The sequence below is a fragment of the Apodemus sylvaticus genome, chromosome X, assembly GCF_947179515.1.
Source record: "Apodemus sylvaticus chromosome X, mApoSyl1.1, whole genome shotgun sequence".
In the NCBI taxonomy this organism is placed as follows: domain Eukaryota; kingdom Metazoa; phylum Chordata; class Mammalia; order Rodentia; family Muridae; genus Apodemus; species Apodemus sylvaticus.
Genome location: NC_067495.1, coordinates 2,247,578 through 2,254,698, shown reverse-complemented (window position 1 = coordinate 2,254,698; position 7,121 = coordinate 2,247,578).

Below are 7,121 nucleotides of genomic sequence, written 5' to 3'. Positions count from 1 at the left end.
TACATACATACTTTTTAATGTCTGTCATTTTAAAACCACCCATCAGCAAGTATCCTGTGAGTACTTAAGCTTTCAGAGATACTCTGGGATATTATCTGGAAAAAAAAGTATGCTATGATGGTGTTCAACATCTCAAGCACAACATAATTAACTTTACATAGTTCATAGTTCCAACTTTGACCTGTGCTATATCTCTTTTGATGAGTTCACATTTTTGGGTCATTAGCATTAGCTGTATTCCCACTGGCTCAGTAATTTTCCACAGAACTCTATGTCAAAAGAAAAAATTAACAATTACTATTTGCTAAGTAGTTAAATCTAGACAACTTAATATATATGTGTGTTCTATCAACAAGTAGTCATTTGAAAAGTAATATCCATACATTCAAAAATAATGTTTTATTTCATTCTTAGATATGCATAATTACTTTCTAATTGCTATATGCTTATATCAGGTAATATACAACAACTCAAATTGGAGAACTGGACTGAATATCACCATCATAATTTCTTGTCTCACAGTGATTTCTGCATATTTTTTGTTCTTTTTGTTTGCTTCTGTATTGTTTTGCTTGTTTGTTAGCTGTTTATGACAGCTAATCCCCAAAAACTCCACCTCTAAGAAGAAAAAAAGGAAATAGACAAAGATAAAGGAAAGTAAAGAAATATCTTGGCAAAAAAAAGGGCTTGGTAAAGAGATCTTGAGAAGTGGCCAACTTTAGATGAAGTTACATCAAATTATTTGGATAGTATTTTTGACCACATGGTAAGGCTAATACAAGAAAATTCAATGCAGAGTGGCATGTAGGGGACTAAGCTAAACACTAGAACTATTCAACAAGGACATTTTTACCAGTGAGTTAAGACTGTGCAGGCATTAAGAAGACTTGGAACACCATGTCAGTTTTTCAAGATTGGGAGAGCCAGATAGGAGAGGGGTACACACACATTCCAGGAATGAGAAGCAACATGCTCAAGGGGGGAAAGGGAGGAAACAGAAGGTGATATGTGAAGGTTGCAAGCAAAGCATGAGCCAGCTGGAGCAGAGCATTTGGGCAAAAGAAGAGACAAGGTCTAGAGTATTGCTATTTAGGTTAGTTAGGGTTAGGAAGCAGATATGAGACAGAACAACTTCGGGGCCAGTGAGATGGCTCAGAGAGGAAAGTGCTTGCTGTAGGGCTCTGACAATAGGAGTTTTTTCCCCAAGAACTCATACAGAGAACTGACTCCACAAAGTGGTCCTCTGACCCTGACATGTGTGTCAGGGCACTTGTATATCTCCAGTTCTCACATCATACACATAGAATTAACACTAGTTTGGTTTTTAGGGAGAACTTTTAAGTCCTCTGTGCCTGATGTATACAGTCATGGAGCAAGAAACTTTGACATAACCTTGTCTTTTCCCTGATCAGTTTTAGAGTTAAGTGGTTATTCCAGTACTCTCCTAGACACAGAATAGTACTGGCAATTTCAGTTACTCCTCCTTCCTCCTGACTCTACTCCCTGCCAGGCTTGCTCATTCTGTTCTGGTGAAGCCACCTATCAACCAGGAGAAGCCAGAGAATGGCATGTTTCAGAGACAGATCAGGAGGCATGTGAAAATTCTCAAGAATGACTTCACCCATAAAACTACTATGAAAAGACAGGGAAGAAACCACAAAATCACCTAAAGATACTCACCAAATTGTCCAGACTCCCTTCCATGATCTTGAACGGCTAAACACATGTTGAGCCACACATTCAGCCTGAAAATGCCAGTACCTTCTTGCATACTATGGATTATTTCAATAGTAAGGAACTCTGGTTTCATCTCCTATGATAAATAAGATCAGTGATCTCAACTACTGGGCAACAAATGTCATCTGCCTTTCTTCTGTTCTTTGTGCTGCTTTCAACGTTAGCAGAGAGTGATGTTTCTAAAGAGGCTGGACAGCTTTGCCTCCCCCTTGGTTGAAGAGGAGCATAGTCTTAAGCCATTCAGACAGCTGAGACAAAACATCACAGGTACCTGCACACATTTGTATTTCACAGTCTAGAGACCGGGAAGTGCAAAGTCAATACAAAAGGAGAGTCCATAGCTAAAGAGATGTATCTCATAGTCGGGCCTTTGTATCACACCATCACACAGTATAAGGAGACAGGGGAGATCTCTGAAGTATCTTTAGGGAGGACATTGTATTATTAGTCAGGAGTCTCTGGAGGGAATCAACTGATAGACTGACTATATTTAAATATAGTTAATAAAAGGATTTATTAAATAATCTAAAATAATATGATTGAAATAGTACAACAGCAGCTCTGGAACACAGAAACTGAGAAATTAATAGTTGCTCCATTCTCAAGGCTGGATGCCATCGCAGTCCCTAAATGGTATCAAATGGTCCCTAAATGGAGGGTTCCTAGAAAATTCCTTAGTTAATGAAGGAGGCCTGGAAATGCTAGTTCAGATATCAACCCAGAAAAAAATCTTTTTCTATCCTAATTTCAAATGTCTAGCATCCAGATCTGTGAGAACATTTTGTTTCTGAGCACTAACTTTATAGTAACTTACAGCAAACCAAAAAGACAGAGATAGATATCAAAATATGTAAACAGGAAAGTGGTCAGATTGAGTTTCACAAGCCAGCTCAGATGAATTTGTGCATCTTAACTTACGATAATGTGATTTGAGAAATAATTAAAGTGTCCAGAATGATAGTGTCTCAGTCAAAGTTCCGAATTTCACTCAGCTGGTACAGATCACAGTACACCTCAGCATGAGAGATAACTCCTCTCAGCTGAAGCAGGAAGAAGGAATCAGGAGCAGATGACATTGGTCTTTTTCCAGGTTTTAATTTTCTTTGCCTTGAAATTCCCTGAAACTTGTACTCAGAAAGGTTGGGATAATTTATGTTTTAGGCCACTTTCTAGGGATCATTACTGAAATCTCACTTTGGCCTCAGAGAGAAAACTACTTTCAAAAACTGTCATAATAAGCCTTCACAATTGGAAATCTGTTTGGCAGTTCCTCAGAAAACTTTATATAGTACTACCTGAGGACCCAGCTATACCACTCCTGGGCATATACCCAGAAGATGTTCCAACATGTAATAAGGACACATGCTCCACTATGTTCATAGCTGCCTTATTTATACTGCCCAAAAACTGGAAAGAAACCAGATGGCCCTCAACAGAGGAATGGATACAGAAAATGTGGTACATTTACACAATGGAGTACTGCTCAGCTATTAAAAAACAGTGAACACAAGAAACTCTTAGGCAAATGGATAGAACTAGAAAAGATCATCCTCCCTCTTTGCTCTCCGCTCTCCCACATACTCTCACCTCTCTGCCCCTTGGGCTCTCCCCCCTTCACGTGGTCATGGCTGGCCTCCACTCCACTTCTCTACTCTCTCTCTCTCTCTCTCTCTCTCTCTCTCTCTCTCTCTGCCTTTCTCTACCACTAACTCCCATCCTCTACTCTGAATAAACTCTATTCTATACCATGCCAAAAAAACAAAAGAAAAGATCATCCTAAGTGAGGTAACCCAATCACAAAAGAACACACATGGTATGTACTCACTGATAAGTGGATATTAGCCCTGAATCTTGCTTGGAATACCCAAGATACAACTCACAGACCACATGAAGCTCAAGAAGCAGGAAGACCAAAGTGTGGATGTTTTGGTCCTTCTTAGAAGGGGGATCAAATTACCCATGGGAGGAGATACAAAGACAAAGTGTAGAGCAGAGACTGAAGGAAAGGCCATCCAGGGACTGCCCCACCTGAAGATCCATGCCATATACAGTTACCAAACCCAGACGCTTTTGTGGATGCCAACAAGTACTTGCTGACAGGAACCTGATATAGCTGTCTCCTGAGCGGTTCTGCCAGTACCTGACAAATACAAAACTTAATGTGGATGCTCTCAGCCAACCTTGGACTGAGCACCATGTCCCCAATTGAGAAGCTAGAGAAAAGACCCAAAGAGATGAAGAGTTTGCAGCCCTATAGAAGAAACAACAATATGAACGAACCAGTACCCCCAGAGCTCCCAGGGACTAAACCACCAACTAAAGAGTACACATGTAGGGACCCATGGCTCCAGCTGCATAAGTAGCAGAGGATGGACTTGTCAGACATTAAAGAGAGGAGAGGCCCTTGGTCCTGTGAAGGATTGATGCCCTGGTATAGGGAAATGCCAGGACAGGGAAGTGGGAGTGGGTGGGTTGGAGAGCAGGGGGAGGAGATATGGGATAGAGGGTTTTCAGAGAGGAAACAAGGAAAGGGGATAACATTTGAAATGTAAATAAAGAAAATATCTAATTAAAAATTGTCTGTAAGCCATTTATTTTCAGTAAAAGATCAGGGAATTGGAAATAGAATGGTGCATCAATGAAGAACAAAGAGGAGGAAAAGACCTATTGAAAGAAAACAAGGTGTGATTGCTATTCTTGGTTTCCTACTTGTCTACATCTGGAATTAACTAAAACCCCAAAATAGGGAGGGTACACCTGTGAGAAATGTTTGCTTAATTTGATGTAGGAAAATAATTTCTAATTCAGATCTTTGAGACTGGAAGACACACCTTTAATCCAAATCTTTGAGGTGGGAAGACCACCCTCTCTAATTTGGGCCACTTGCCTTCTGCTGCAAACCTATATAAGACATGGCAGAAGGAAGCTTTCACTCTTGCCTGCTTGCTCTCACTTTTCTAGCAAGTGGATTCCTTTACAGGCAGTAGAGCCTACTTCTTTGGTATTCTAGCATGTGTGTGTGTGTGTGTGTGTGTGTGTGTGTGTGTGTGTGTGTGTGTGTATGCATACAGATACCTATACATAAGTATACACACACACACACACACACACATATATATATATATATATATATATATATATATATATATATATATATATATATATATATATTTACAAGTTTCCCAGCTAAGCTGAAGCTTTGACCAAAACCAAAGTCATATGGCCCTTTGTACCTCTTGGCCTATACCAACTCCATCTCTACTTTGGTTTGGGCTAATTTTAAGATGCTCCCCAATTCAAAAATTATCCGTAGAATAAAGCCTTTGACATCCTAGTCTTTTTAAGTATTTTTAAACCATTTGATTTGAATGAGATAGAGACAAGTCTTAGATCCTTTTGAAGTTTCAGAGGACAGAGTATGATGAACAACCCTTGCTTCCTACTTCCCTGGGGACTGCTTTGGACTAGAGGCAATTCTTCCTCCTGATCTGTTCTGCTGTGTTTCCTTAAGGCAAAAATTTCAGGCTTTGATTCTTCAAATGTGTTAACAAACCTATTGTTTAATAGGTCACTGCATTTATATTCTTACTTCTGTCTGGGATTCTTTGGGCAATCTGAAAATCCACTGGTAGCCTTAAGGTAGTGTGAGTAAACTATGTCTGAACTATAGGCAGACCTATTTGTGCCTTTTCACAATGTTAAGGTTTACTAACAATACATTCACAATATCAATTTAATTCACTTTAATTCAACAAGTCATACTAACTTTTCTTGGTTATTGTATTAGTGACTTTTCTTGTTGTTGTAACAAAATACCTAACAAAAGCAAAAGGCTTATTTTGGCTTGCTGTTTGAGGGAAGAGTCTATCATAGTGGCAAAGGCTAAGAACCAGGAACTTGAGACTGCTGGTCTTATCTCATGCACAGTCAGGAAGCAGAAACAGATGGATGCTGGTACTCAGCTTCCTTTCCCATTTTTATTCAGTCTGTCTCATGGGATGGTGTGTCCGTATTCAAGGTAGGTCTTCCTCCCACCGTAATCAATCCAATTTAGAAACTTTCTCAAAGATCTGCTCAGAGTTTTGTCTCCTAGGTGATTCTAGGTCTCATTAAGTTGAAAATTATCATTAATTAGTTGTTACAGCTTTTGATAATCACAGGCCCTTTAATTACAGTCTTAATTTCCATTATTAACATCAGATTGTAGTATAACATTTACATATGAAATATAAGCACAGAATGGCTGAAAGGAGTTAGAGTAGCTGTTAGGTTCACAGAGACCTTGCGAAATGCAAGAAGCAGAATTAATAGAAATTCAGTCATGTATTTGATTAGCTATTAACCTAATAAACAAGCCACAGTGATCACCCAGTCACTGATCAAGGTGCAGAGCTTATTCAAGAGACAGAGTTTGTTTAACGTGTGGAGTTGTTCCCGGGTTTACAAGGACCAAATGAATAGCAAAATGAGTGAATTGGAGCAAACTAGGGAATCACACTGAGCTGAAGTCCTGGAGGAAGAATTAGGAGATTATGGCCTGCTGATACCATAATACATGCAACTGAAAAGTCTGAGGACCTGATTGTCAGTGGATATCTTAGTGCTCCATCCAGGTAGTACATTGCATCATTCAATGGATTACTATGCTCTGTAAGTTTCCAGAACTTGATTTCCTTGACACCATTTTGAAATTCTCACATACTATGTCTTCCTGATAAGTGGTAAAGTTTATCAATATAAATAAACTATTTATCAGTTTGTGCTTCATAGTTCAGGTTGGACAGATGGTAGCTGTTCATTTGAATAAACAAGATATAGAGCAAAATGCTGTTATATAAAATGGTGTATGATGTTGGATATAATGTATAAAACTTGTGTACGGTATAGCCTATAAACCAATGTTCTGCTTAATATAGTGTAAATGAGAGCACAACTGAGTCTGATCTCCAGAGATTAGACAAAGTGCTTCGCCATGTTTTTATCTTGGGCCTCTTTGATTCTGGAAAACACAATTTACCCAGCTTCATTCACAAATGATACTCTTCTACTAAGCACAAGCTCTGTCACTGTGTTTCTAACTGCTAAGACCCTCTGTAAGTGGTGGAACTTTAAGAAGAGTGAACTCTAATGGGTTGGGGTACTTTGGGACAAATTAGTCAAAGCTTCAATATTTGCATTGTGCCTTAAAACAAAAGAAGATAAAATAGCTAAGGTGGATGGCTTTCTTAATTAGTACAAAAGAAGTCAATGGAATAAAAAAAAAAAAAACCAAAGATTTGAATCCATGCAAATCTCTTAAACTTCAGTCTTTTCCCTCCACAAAGACTTCTCTCACTCTGCTTCTGGCACTTTCAACCCCAGTTCTTTTTAGTCTGTCAGATTTC